Raw genomic sequence first — 15,215 nt, forward strand, 5'->3', positions numbered from 1 at the left:
TTACGGTATTACGGTCATGTCCCGTGAATGTGGGGATACACTTAGCAAAGACCCTTCGATTAAATCATCATGTCACTATAAGATAAATCATAGTCCCTCGGATGTTGCCTGCGAATATATGATTTTGTCCCTCGATGGCCCGTCGTTGTAGCCTACGGTTAAATGATGATCGTCCCTTCGAATGCTAAGGTATCCTTACAAATGTTGCCTTCAATGACCAATCGATGACCCTACGATGTCCCTTACATCCAAAGGACAAGACTACTTACTTCTCAATAGTAAGGACAGTTTTACCTTCATAAGGATAGGAAATACCCATGAAGACCTTGGGTAGGTATAACTCTTAAATGCTGACTCACAACTTAAAATACTTTTCACACCTCACACTTTGAAAAACATCTATTAAAAAATCACCACTTGGTATACATTCGTGCTAGAATCATTGCCAAGTTATATTTTTCTAAACAGCTTTCAAAATTAAACGAGATAAATACTTTGTATACATTCGTACAAGAATCATTACAAAGTTAAACTCTCTTTTCAAAACATTAAACAGTTCTCAAACACTTTTTCGGACAAGAAAAACATAAGTGATTAAAAAATTAAGAGCCCATGGATAACCATGGATACAAAGGGTGCTAACACCTTCCCTTTGTATAATGTACCTCCCAAACCCAAAATCTAATCAAGGTCTTTCCTGTTCTTTTCCGCCTTTCCTTATTGGATAAAAGAAAAGTCGGTGGCGACTCTTGCTATCCGCGACATTTGCTTTCCAAAGCAAAAACTCAAAAGTCAGTTCACATTATGACAGAACTGGCGACTCTGCTGGGGAGCCTTAAAAAGAGAGGTTGCCTTAAAAAACAAGATCACTTATTTGAATTGTATGATTTACTTTTAAGGGATTGCTTGGGTATTTTTATGCTTGAGTGAAAGATCCTACACCCGGATCTAGTGTACCTTAGGTAAGTAGCAAGAGATCATCGCGACTATCCGGCGTATACTGGAATGGTTAAAATGATGGCTACGGTTAATGTGACACTTTGGATGTCCTGATGTTCCTCATGTTTACTTGAGGAAAAGTTTGGCGTCCGCGTGGTGTCATCAAAGCGTTAACCAGACCTTTAGAACCCTAATTGACTCATCCTAGCCATTAGAAAGTAGTGAGATAACTGACTTCGGTTCCGACTGGGATTGGTTGAGACTCGATACTACACTCTTTGAGATTGGACTTTAGGGAAGCTTTGGTCAACCACTTGGTGTTGCACTGAAGTGGACTTAAGGAAAGGTCAATGATTGGAGATCCTTCTAGAACCCGGTTACCACTCTAGGACAGGTTGAACCAACCAAACTTCAGTGGGGAGGGTACTTACCTATGGAACTCATGCAAGCCTTAAAACTTAGGAATGATTGTTGTGTGACTTGCTTGTGCTTGTTATTTACTTAACATTATAACATCATAACATCATAACATCATAACATCATGGCATTGTACTAACCATTTCAAGGACTTAGGGATTTAACTTTGCTCTGTTTTGCAAGGCTATGGCTTCCAGGAAGACCATCCGGATCAATCTTGTAGTGATCTCTCCTCAACTCAAGAATTTAGTGTCAGAGCTTCTCGATCATGCTCAGTTCATCAAGAGACATGGTTCTCTCCTCAAGTTAGTTACCACCGGTTTCAAAGAAGATATGATGAGAGTTCTATTCCAGTTCTTCGATCCTAAACATCATTGCTTCACCTTCCCAGATTATCAGTTGGTACCCACATTAGAAGAATTTTCCAAGCTGCTTGGGATACCTATCCTTGATCAAACACCTTTCAGTGGTTTAGAAAAGATTCTGAAGTCTGAAGAAGTCGCCGCGGCTTTACACATGACAAAGTCCGACATTGAAACTAATTGGGTAACAAGAAGTGGAGTTAAGGGTTTACTTGCCAAATTTCTGATAAATAAGGCCCGAGAATTCCTAAAAGTTATGAATGTCCATGCTTTCGAAGATGTTCTAGCACTACTAATCTATGGTTTGGTGCTATTTCCTAATCCGGATCAATTCATAGACATGAATACTGTTAAGATATTTCTCACTCATAACCCTGTGCCCACCTTGCTTGGAGACATTTTGCATTCCCTTCACACTCGTACTATGAAAAGGCAAGGGACTCTCATGTGCTGCGTACCTTTATTATCCAGGTGGTTTATTTCGCACCTTCCTCAATCAGTCTTGAAGAATGAGCAAAATTTGAAATGGTCTCAAAGGATAATGTCGCTCTCCCATTCAGACATCCATTGGTGTCCCCACCCCAAAGAAAATGTTATCATCATTGACCGTTGTGGAGAACTCTCTAACGTACCACTCCTGGGGATAAGAGGAGGTATTACTTATAACCCAGCTTTAGCCCTACGTCAGTTTGGTTATGCTCGAAGAGATGGTCCACATGAAATAATTATTCAAGGCACTGTGTTTGACTATGACAACGACTCTCAAGGTCTCCGTCAAAGGTTTGTACGAGCTTGGGACATGGTGAAAAGAAGCACTTTAGGATAGAAAAACTCTATTCCTATGGAACCTTATCTCAGATTGGTACGCGCAAGAGCTCGTGAACTTGTCATGCCATATCCTGCAGTCGGACCGCTGATTGTTGAACCAGGAGTTGAAGGAGGTACTCCTCAGATCATTCCTTATCCAGATATGCCTACCAATGTTGAAGAATTGAAGAAATCCTGGATCCAATTGAGAGAGGAAAGGGATAGTTTTGAAGCTCAGTTCTGTGCTGAAAGGAAGAAAGTGTTAGAACTTACCAGCCAGCTTAATGAGGAACGAAGACTCAATGCATATCTTCGCCCAAAAAGAAGCCGTCCCTGGGAGACTTGAGCTTTCATTGTATTTTATTATTTTTGTTGTAATAAACATTGATTAAAAAATTATTAATAAAAGTTCCTTTCTTGGTGGTTTACGCAAAGTTAAATTCCAAAAGTCCTTGAAAACATTTCATACATTGCATAGCATAACATAACATTGCATAACAGGTATTCTAAAGAATCAATGTCCTCACGGTCTTCCTATTGCAAACAGAAAAATGGCTCTCGAACAAACTGTCAAAGATCTCCAGGCTCAGAATGCTCAATTCCAGGAGATGATCTTGAACTTATCCAAGGGGCAGGAGGAGCTGAAGGCTCTCTTGCTCGAGAAGAAAAAAGACAAGAAACTTGTGAGTTACATTAACCCGGGAAGAAGGCTTAAAGGACAGGCTGCAGGAGTCAAGATTAGAGTTCCGAAGGATCAAGGAGAGGAGACAGAAAATGTTTCGGAAGATGAGAATGTCGATCCTTTCAACCATGAGGACGACGATGAAGATTATGAAAATGAACTGTACTCTCCAAAAGATGATAAGTATAAGTTGCTGGAAGAACGTATGCTAGCTATGGAGGGTCAGAAGGCGCCCGGTCTGGATTTCGAAAGCTTAGGTCTGGTCTCTGATGTGGTCATTCCCCGCAAATTCAAGGTCCCCGCTTTCACTAAGTATGATGGTGCGTCTTGTCCTCAGATGCATCTGAGAGCTTATGTGAGAAAGACTCAGCCGTATACCACTGATAGGAAGCTATGGATCCATTTCTTCCAAGAGAGTCTGTCTGGCACACAATTGGAGTGGTATTATCAGCTCGAGAGCTCTAACATCCACACCTGGACTGATTTAGCGACAACTTTCTACAAGCATTACCAGTATAATTCCGAATTAGCGCTTACTCGGCTACAGTTGCAGAATATGACTATGGGCTCTAAAGAAAGCTTCAAAGAATATGCTCAAAAATGGAGAGATTTGGCTGGCAGAGTCAAACCCCCTATGACTGATCGAGAATTAGTGGACATGTTCATGGGTACACTGACTGGCCCATTCTACAGCCATCTACTGGGAAGTTCTTCATCGGGTTTCACTGAACTTATATTGACAGGTGAACGTGTTGAAAGTGGCATTCGAAGTGGAAAGATACAGGCGGCTACCTCTGCAAGCACCAAAAAGCCCCATCAGGGAAAGAATGAATCAAATGTTGTGTACGGTGAAAGGGGTCATAACAAGAAAAACCGTGACCATACCATTGGAGCAGTTACGATTGCAGCACCGCCATCTCAAAACTTCCAGCACAGACAAGACAGGCCAAGAAGGCAGTTTACCAAGATCAATATGACTTTAGCACAAGCACTGCAGGGTATGCTAAAGGCAAATTTAATTACCCTCATAGGCCCTCCTGCAAATCTCAACACTACTTCTCCTCGTTATAATCCCAATGCCAGGTGTGCATATCACTCCGATAGCCCCGGGAATGATACAAACGATTGCTGGTTGTTGAAGAATAAGATTCAGGATATGATCGACGCTGGAGAAATTGAATTTGATCCTCCGGAGACTCCTAATGTCGTCACTGCTCCTATGCCTAATCATGACAAGATTGTTAATGTTGTGGATGACAATTCTCACATTACTAATGTAGCGGGCTTAACATCTCCTCTTCTGATCATCAAGAAGAACTTATTGCGAGCTGGTTTATTTCCAGGTTGTGCTGAAAATTGCGATCTCTGTATACTCCGACCCAATGATTGCTTAAAGTTGAGGAATGGTATTCAACGGCTGATGGATGATCGTACAATTCTCTTTGAAAAGATTCCTAAGGTGGAAAACCTTGTTGAAGAAATATCTGTGATTGCTAGGTCCAAAGTTCCAGTGAAGATTACCGCTACTAGAGTGCCTGTGAAGATTACTGCTGAGCCCAAGGTAGCTCCCCTAATTATTACTGCACCTGGCCCAGTACCGTATTCCTCAAGCAAAGCCATTCCGTGGAATTATGGAGGTGATGTTTACATCCACGACATAAAGCAAGATGATAATTCTGCTAATCCTAATGACGTTGGCATTGTTGGGACTAGTAAAATTACTCGAAGCGGAAGGATCTTTTCTCCAGAAATCTCACCTCCCGTCCCTGAAACTCGAGGAAAGGAACCAGTAATCAATCCTTCTCAGTCAAAGACACCAGTCAAAATTACTATTGAAGATGTTGCCAAACAGGAAATGGAAGAAATGCTGAAAATCATCCGCAAGAGTGATTTTGATGTGGTAGAACAGTTGGGGCATGCTCCGTCTAAAATTTCGATGTTATCCTTGTTGTTATCTTCTGAATCTCATGCCAATGCATTGATAAAATTCTTGAAGACCGCTCGTGTACCTCAGGAGACATTTGTCGATCAGTTCGAAAATTATGTTGCTAACTTGGCTGTTGACAATGGCCTAGGATTTTCCGATGCTGACCTGACACCAGCAGGAAAGAATCACAATAAAGCTCTGCATATCTCCATTGAGTGTAAGGGGATCACCTTGTCTCATGTGTTGATTGATAATGGCTCTTCTTTGAATGTGCTACCGAAAGCTGTGCTCGATAAACTTGACTGTAAAAGCATTGAACTGAAACCTAGTGACGTTGTGGTACGTGCTTACGATGGTGCGAAGAGCGTTGTCCATGGTGAAGTGGTTCTCCCTATCAAGATAGGACCTCAAGTCTTCAACACTACCTTTCACGTGATGAACATTCGTCCTGCCTATTCCTGCTTGCTGGGACGCCCTTGGATTCATGGGGCAAGTGATGTAGCTTCGTCTCTCCATCAAAAGCTGAGGTATCCAATAGAGGGTAAGATTGTCACTGTGTGTGGAGAAGAAGAGTATATTGTCAGTAGTGTGCATACCTTCAGATACGTCGAGATGGATGGTGAATTCTTTGAGACTCCTTCTCAGTCATTTGAAGTAGTTCCTCCGACCAGTCCTGTCCTTAAGCCAACTTCCCGTGTGCCCAAGGTTATTCGTGCTCCTCCTGCTATGATTTCTCTGAAAGATGCTCAAGCCGTGGTTGAAGATGGTGGTCGTACTAGCTGGGGTCAACTGATCGAGGTACCGTACAAGTCTGATAAATTTAGCCTGGGGTTTAGCTCTGAAAAGGTAGTCGAAGATCAGATTAATGTTGTAGAAGATGCTGACAGCGATTGCGACTTGGATAGCTGGATTTTCCCAACAATTGGTGACGGACTCAATAATTGGAAGGCTGAAGACACTATCCCGATTTCCTTTAGTCAGGAGTAATTGTTATTGCCTATTTTAGTGTTGCAAATTTTTTAATTTTTTACAATTGAACTTTCTTAAAGCATTGTGTCTATGTCGGGGGCACAAATGCTAATTTGTTAAAGGGTTTTGTCATTTTCATAAGCATATCCACATTCAATAAATCAATGGACTTTTTGCATTCAAATATTGCGCTCTTTATCTTTCCTGTCATCTTTTAAACAAGCTATGCTTTCTTACACACACTCACGCAACAAATTGCAGATCCATATCCACTCGGGATCCTGTTGATAATAATTCTGCTACTGTTCATTATGATTTTGAAAATCCGATCTACCAAGCCGAGGATGGAAGTGAGGAAGATTGTGAAGTACCTGGAGAGCTTGCCAGACTGTTACTGCAAGAAGAAAAGACTATACAGCCGCATGAGGAATCAATTGAAATTGTAAATCTGGGTACTGAAGTAGACAAGAAAGAAGTCAAAATGGGAGCAGGCTTGGGAAACAATGTCAAAGAAAGATTGATTCAGATGTTACATGACTATGTAGAGATTTTTGCTTGGTCTTATGAAGACATGCCAGGACTGGATACTGATATAGTAGTACATCGTTTGCCAATGAAGGAAGATTGTCATCCTGTTAAGCAAAAGGTTCGCCGCATGCGTCCTGAAATGTCTGAGAAAATCAAAGCCGAGGTTATGAAACAATTTGATGCAGGTTTTCTGGCTGTTACTTCTTATCCTCAATGGGTTGCTAATGTGGTACCAGTGCCAAAGAAGGATGGTAAGGTGCGAATGTGTGTAGATTACAGAGATTTGAATAAAGCGAGTCCCAAAGATGACTTTCCACTTCCGCACATTGATGTTCTAGTAGATAACACCGCTCAACACAAGGTATTCTCATTCATGGATGGATTCTCAGGTTATAACCAGATTAAGATGGCACCTGAAGACATGGAGAAAACTACGTTTGTGACGCAATGGGGCACTTTCTGTTACAAAGTAATGCCATTCGGTTTAAAGAATGCAGGGGCAACATACCAGCGTGCTATGGTGGTTTTGTTCCATGATATGATCCATCATGAAATAGAGGTATATGTGGATGACATGATAGCCAGATCTCATACTGAAGAAGAACATCTCGGTCATTTATACAAGTTGTTTGAGAGGTTGAAGAAGTACAAGTTGAGATTGAACCCGAACAAATGCACCTTTGGAGTAAGATCCTGTAAACTCTTGGGCTTTATTGTAAGTAGTAAAGGAATTAAGGTTGACCCGGCTAAGGTGAGAGCTATTCAAGAAACGCCGATTCCCCGTACAGATAAAGAAGTCATAGGTTTCTTGGGACACTTGAATTACATTGCCCGATTTATCTCCCATTTGACTGCTACCTGCAAACCCATCTTCAGATTACTGAGGAAAAATCAAGAGATGATATGGAATGATGAATGTCAGGAAGCTTTTGACAAAATCAAGAAGTATCTCCAAGAACCTCCAATTCTGATGCCACCAGTTGAAGGAAGACCTCTAATCATGTATTTGGCCGTGTTAGAAAATTCGATGGGGTGTGTGTTGGGGCAACATGACGAGTCTGGTCGAAAAGAGCATGCCATATACTACCTTAGCAAAAAGTTTACCAACTGTGAAACAAGATACTCATTGCTCGAGAAAACTTGTTGTGCTTTGGCTTGGGCTGCTCGCCGACTAAGACAGTATATGTTGAATCATACCACTTTATTGATTTCTAAGATGGATCCTATCAAATATATATTTGAGAAACCTGCCCTCTCCGGAAGAATAGCAAGATGGCAGATGATTTTAACAGAGTATGATATCCAATATACTACTCAGAAAGCAATCAAAGGAAGCGTGTTAGCTGATCATTTGGCTCATCAAGCAGTTGATGATTACCAATCTATGAATTTTGAGTTCCCAAATGAGGATGTCATGCTTGTTACTGATTATGAAGAACCTGGACCAGATGAAGGACCCAAACTGGGATCCCGATGGACTATGGTTTTTGATGGATCTTCTAATGCATTGGGCAATGGTGTCGGTGTTGTAATTATTTCTCCCAGGGGTTGCCATACGCCTTTCACTGCTAGACTATGTTTTGACTGTACCAACAATATGGCTGAGTATGAAGCATGTATTTTGGGACTCAAAGCTGCTATAGACCTGAGAATCAAGTTTTTGAGTGTGTACGGAGACTCAGCCTTAGTAATCAGTCAGATCAAAGGAGAATGGGACACTAAACATCCGAATATCATCCCTTATCGAGAGCGGGTGTTGACATTAATCCCATACTTTGAAGAGATTACATTCGGACATATTCCACGAGAAGAGAATCAGTTGGCAGACGCATTGGCTACCATGTCATCTATGTTCAGAGTCAGATGGGATAATGAAGCTCCCATGATCACCATTGAACGATTAGATGAACCAGCATATTGTTATGAACATAATACTGATGAAGTAAAAGAGAAACCTTGGTTCCACGAAGTAAAAAGATATTTAGAAACTCAGGAATACCCTGAAGGGGCGTCCATCAATGACAAAAAAATTCTGAGGAAGTTCTCCGCTAAATTCTTTTTGAGTAATGGAGTATTATACAAACGTAATCATGATTCGACTTTGCTGCGTTGTGTGGATAAAAGGGAAGCAGAAAAGATTATGGAAGACATACATGACGGTATTTTTGGGACTCATTCTAGTGGACATACGATGGCCAAGAAGATTCTGAGATCAGGGTATTATTGGTCTACCATGGAAGCTGATTGCCACCATCACTCCAGAACTTGTCATAAGTGCCAGATCTATGCGGACAAAGTGCATGTGCCTCCTGCTCCATTGAACGTGTTGACGGCACCTTGGCCCTTTGCAATATGGGGCATTGATATGATTGGAGAGATTAAACCTACTGCTTCTAATGGACATCGTTTCATTCTTGTTGCTATTGATTATTTTACGAAGTGGGTAAAGGCAACCTCATTTGCTTCTGTCACCAAGAATGTGGTGGCACGGTTCATCAAGAATAGTCTCATTTGTCGGTATGGCATCCCTGAAAGAATTATCACTGATAATGGTACTAATTTGAACAAGAAGATGATTACTGAACTCTGCACGCAGTTCAAAATAAAACACCATAACTCTTCTCCGTACCGGCCAAAGATGAATGGCGCCGTAGAAGCTGCTAATAAGAATATTAAGAAAATTATACAAAAGATGACAATAACATACAAAGACTGGCATGAGATGTTACCCTTTGCTCTTCATGGTTATCGCACCTCTGTGCGCACTTCGACAGGGGCAACTCCTTTCTCTTTAGTCTACGGAATGGAAGCCATTTTACCAGTGGAAGTTCAGATTCCCTCTCTAAGAATTATGAAAGATGCAGGCTTAGATGAAGATGAATGGATTCAGACTCGACTCGATCAGATAAATTTGATTGATGAAAAGAGACTCGCGGCTGTTTGTCATGGATAGATATATCAGAAGCGCATGACCCAAGCGTTTAATAAAAAAGTCAAGAGACAGGTATATCAAATTGGCGACTTGGTAATAAAGCGTATCATTCTACCACAAGGTGATTCTAGAGGCAAATGGACTCCCACATACGAAGGGCCATTTGTAGTTAAGAAGGTATTCTCTGGTGGAGCCATGATACTTGCTACAATGGATGGCGAAGACTTCCCACATCCCGTGAACGCAGACATAGTTAAAAAATACTACGCATAAAAGAGACCCGCTAGGTCGACGTATCTAGGCAAAAGTAAGGGCATCCCGGCGAACCAAAAGGGTTCGGGCAAAAATTAGGGATAAACATATAAGAATGTACACCCGACAAGTCGAAAACCTGAAAAGACGGCTTGAGCAAAAAAGGGCATCCTGGTGGACTGAAAACCTGAAAAGGCGGTCCAGGCAAAAATTAGGGATTAAAGCGTATGACTATGTCCCATTCTCGGTCAGCTTCACCCAAGTCAAAGGGACTGAACAAGCCAATCACTTCTATCCAACAGCAGGAGATGAGAGGCTTGAAGACATAATGACAGTAGTGGAATTAAAATCAATAGGACTTTTCCTTCATAGCTTTTTCTTTGTTTTCTTGACAATTTCCTCTTACTAGGATTTTTGTCTCCGTGTACTCAAAATGCCTGTTTATAGGCCCTCTTTCAAAATCAATACAATTTTATTTCCAAAAGATGCTTTTGTTTTACTTTTCTGTTTTGTTTGCGTAAACGTCAATTGATTTAATTTGAATTAATATATGCATTTGAATATGATCGATGTTTATCAAAAATACATGCATAAAACAGAAATAGCAATTACTAAAAGACTTTAGGGTCGAGGATAAAGTCTAACCATGCTTTCCGATGAATCCGGTTGCTAATCCTATTCCCCAGCAAAAACCAGTTATTCCCTAGGAGAAATTGGCATCGCTAGACAGACTGGTCATCTCTTCCATCCCCAGCCAGGCTCTGTTGAATGTTTCTACCATCAGACAGAAATCAAGTATCCCCAGCTAAGAAAGGGTCATCAATACAAATGTCTCCAACAAGAATATTGGGATTTATTTTCCCCTGGAAAAAGTTTTTCGGACACATAATTCATTCATACATCATTTCATATCATATGCATGCATGCAATGTTCGCATTTATTTTCACGAGCATAAAACATCTCATGCATCATGACATGGCATGAAGCTAACTTTATTTTTCAGGTTAATTATCCTCCTGATACAGTCAAAATAAATATCCATTCAGATGGATATCTTTATCGATTACATTCAAGATTCAAATACATCTTTCAGATATAACCCATATGAACATTCGTTCTGACAAGCACTCTGATATCCTCCTAATGGTGGCATCTTTAAGCCCATCCCAGACATTTATTGCAAATACAACATATACAAATATTATCAGATATAGCCTAGCGTACGGTTCATTCTGATTCAGCCCAACATATGATTCCTTTAACTATTCCTATACGGTCTAACGTACGACCCATTTGGATGTTCAGTTCCTCAGATACTACCTAGCGTACGGTACATTCCGAGGTGTAGTCTAGCGTACGACTACTTTTTTTTGTCAGATACAGCCTAACGTACGGCTCATTCTGCAACTCAGATATGATCTAACGTAAGATCCATTCTGATCTTCATTCCTCAGATACTACCTAGCGTACGGTACATTCCAAGGTGTAGTCTAGCGTACGACTACTTTTTTTTGTCAGATACAGCCTAACGTACGGCTCATTCTGCAACTCAGATACGATCTAACGTACGATCCATTCTGATCTTCATTCCTCAGATACTACCTAGCGTACGGTAAATTCCGAGGTGTAGTCTAGCGTACGACTACTTTTTTTTTGTCAGATACAGCCTAACATACGGCTCATTCTGCAACTCAGATACGATCTAACGTATGATCCATTCTGATCTTCATTCCTCAGATACTACCTAGCGTACGGTACATTCCAAGGTGTAGTCTAGCGTACGACTACTTTTTGTCAGATACAGCCTAACGTACGGCTCATTCTGCAACTCAGATACGATCTAGCGTACGATCCATTCTGATTCTTACTTCATCAGATATAGCCTAAGGTACGGCTCATTCTGCAACCCGGATACGATCTAGCGCACGATCCATTCTGATTCTTATTTCGACAGATACAGCCTAACGTACGGCTCATTCTGCAACTCAGATATGATCTAGCGTATGATCCATGCTGATCCTTTATCCCCAGCGAAGTCGACAGCCTAATGGATGACTCACTATACGGTCTAGCGTACGACCTGGTGCGGAACCCATGTCGTCAAATTGGTCTGATGTACGACGCACTCTGAAGCTCTCATCATCAAACTTCCTGGATGGCATCTTTAAGCCCATCTCCATCAAGACTAACTTTTAATTAACAAGTGCAAACTTTTGGGGCATTCTAAGTGTTCAATAATCTTCCACCTCTAGACCACGAATGGCGTACATACCATTCTAACTCTCTCGGTTTAAGAATATTGAACAGGGGCAGCTGTCATACCCCAAAATTTGCCCGTTAATCTTGCAAGACATTTTTCAAGGCACTCCAACTCATTTTTCATGACATTGATCTTAAAGGAACAAAGACCCAGCACACAGGTGGCCAAATCCAGAAAATGACTTAAACTGGCTTGCAAAGTGAAATCATAGATTTCTTAGGATAAAAATACACCCCTCAGCAGTCTCCCCTTCAACTAGGGCAAAAGCAATTGGAAAAATGTTGTTGTTGCCATCTTGTGTCACTGCCATCAGTAACGTTCCTTTATATTTCCCTTACAACCATGTACCATCAATTTGTATAATAGGTTTACAGAAAGCAAAACCTTTGATGCAGTTGATACGCTCAAAAGAGACGGTGAAATATTTCATTTCCAATAGCACAAGTCCCGTCTGGGGTACACGCCGACAACGTTTCCAACTTGACAATAGTCCCTGGAGCATACTGTTTAAGAGCCACCAAGTATTTTGGAAGTTGTTTGTAAGACTCCTCCCAATTGCCATAAACTTTTTTCAACTGCCTTTGTCCTAGCTATCCAAGTCTTCCTATATGATGGAGTATAGTTGTATTCTGCTACAATATGTGAGATTATTGTACTCACCTTTAACGACGGATTGCCGCTAATGACAGACAAAATTTCATCGCATATTAACTGAGAGCTAAGTTTCCGATTGTCTTTCATTGGATTCGTGAGCATGCATGTGTGAATTGGAACTGTCATACCCCAAAATTTGCCCGTTAATCTTGCAAGACATTTTTCAAGGCACTCCAACTCATTTTTCAAGACATTGATCTTAAAGGAACAAAGACCCAGCACACAGGTGGCCAAATCCAGAAAATGACTTAAACTGGCTTGCTCGCTAGGCGAGCAAAATCCTTCGCCTAGCGAACTCTTCGCTGCACCACTCGCCTAGCGAAGCTTGCGAATACCAGAAATTTTGGGCTTCATTCTGAGCCCATTAGGTCACAAAAGCTATTATAAATACCAGAACCTCATTCAGAAAACACACACACAGAGAAGGACAGAGAGGGAACAAGCAAACCCTAACAGAGGCAACCGGAAAAACCCTGGAGGCTAACCAAGAGAATTCATAACAACCCTAAAGGAAACCCTTAAGGAAACTCATCTGCACAAAGGTTACCTCCGCCCAACTCAATCCGACACCAACCCTAAGAGTGATCTGCCAATTCAACATTGCAATTCAATTGCAAACAGGTTTGCACTACCACTACCGCTTTATGCTCCCAATTTACATGTGGCATTATGATTGAATTTATAAGTGTATCTTAGGTTTTGCATGTGGATTTAAGTATGCATGGATGTCTTGAATGTTTAACCATGTAATTTCTATAATGGATGCCATAGGGTTTGGAGCTTGCTAAAATCGTACTGTTATTAAACTCAAAACCCGCAGCCGTTCGCTAGCACATCGCTAAGCGAACATGTAGCGAGTGTTTGCCAAGCCTTCGCTAGGCGAGGCAGTAGCGAACATGACAGTCGCTGATTTTTTTCCGTTCTGTTCTGTGCTTATCTGACATGTTCTATTATAGCTATGTATTATTTGCCTGACATTATCACCGCTGCGATTCCTTTGTTCGGTGCAACTATTGATCGCACCCCATTTGGTATTCTGACCTATTTGCTGAATTTTGTGAGGGCTCACATACTCCCGAAGAAGGTAGCTTGCTAGGTATTCCACCTTATTTGTGGGATACCCTTGTGGAGATTCATCCTAATTACCTAACTGATTACAAATGTTGCCTTTGAATATATGATCTTGGCCCTCTCTTTGTTGCCTTACGGTATTACGGTCATGTCCCGTGAATGTGGGGATACACTTAGCAAAGACCCTTCGATTAAATCATCATGTCACTATAAGATAAATCATAGTCCCTTGGATGTTGCCTGCGAATATATGATTTTGTCCCTCGATGGCCCGTCGTTGTAGCCTACGGTTAAATGATGATCGTCCATTCGAATGCTAAGGTATCCTTACAAATGTTGCCTTCAATGACCAATCGATGACCCTACGATGTCCCTTACATCCAAAGGACAAGACTACTTACTTCTCAATAGTAAGGACAGTTTTACCTTCATAAGGATAGGAAATACCCATGAAGACCTTGGGTAGGTATAACTCTTAAATGTTGACTCACAACTTAAAATACTTTTCACACCTCACACTTTGCAAAACATCTATTAGAAAATCACCACTTGGTATACATTCGTGCTAGAATCATTGCCAAGTTATATTTTTCTAAACAACTTTCAAAATTAAACGAGATAAATACTTTGTATACATTCATACAAGAATCATTACAAAGTTAAACTCTCTTTTCAAAACATTAAACAGTTCTCAAACACTTTTTCGGACAAGAAAAACATAAGTGATTAAGCAATTAAGAGCCCATGGATAACCATGGATACAAAGGGTGCTAACACCTTCCCTTTGTATAATGTACCTCCCGAACCCAAAATCTAATCAAGGTCTTTCCTGTTCTTTTCCGCCTTTCCTTATTGGATAAAAGAAAAGTCGGTGGCGACTCTTGCTATCCGCGACATTTGCTTTCCAAAGCAAAAACTCAAAAGTCAGTTCACCGTATGACAGGAACCATGGATCTAATCTCCCAAGAATCACTCCTCTTCCGGTACGAAGCTGACAACCTGAAAAGGCAGTGCTCATTTCGACAATAAATTCTTTACCTCATTGCATTAGCTCTATCAAATTTGTAATCAGGTGATAGTTCCGTGTGAAACTTTTTAATAGCTTTTACACAATCTTCTTTTGTGCGAAATGTGTCTCCTTCTTTCAATGATCCTTGAATTTGCACATAAGGATTGTAAAATATATCTGATGAAGGTTCATCGGCACCCAAATTCAAGCTTGTCATGTGTTGAGGTGGACAATATACATGACTAGCTGGTAATGACTCATTTTCTTCTTCATTATTCACCATTGAATCAACCAATAACTCGACTTCTTCTTCTTCCTCACCTACAACATTGACCTTAGCTTGTTCGTCGTCATCAGTTTCACAAAACACTTGTGACTGATCAATGAACTGAGACACTTATTATT

Source organism: Lathyrus oleraceus, chromosome 1, assembly GCF_024323335.1.
Source record: "Lathyrus oleraceus cultivar Zhongwan6 chromosome 1, CAAS_Psat_ZW6_1.0, whole genome shotgun sequence".
NCBI lineage: Eukaryota > Viridiplantae > Streptophyta > Magnoliopsida > Fabales > Fabaceae > Lathyrus > Lathyrus oleraceus.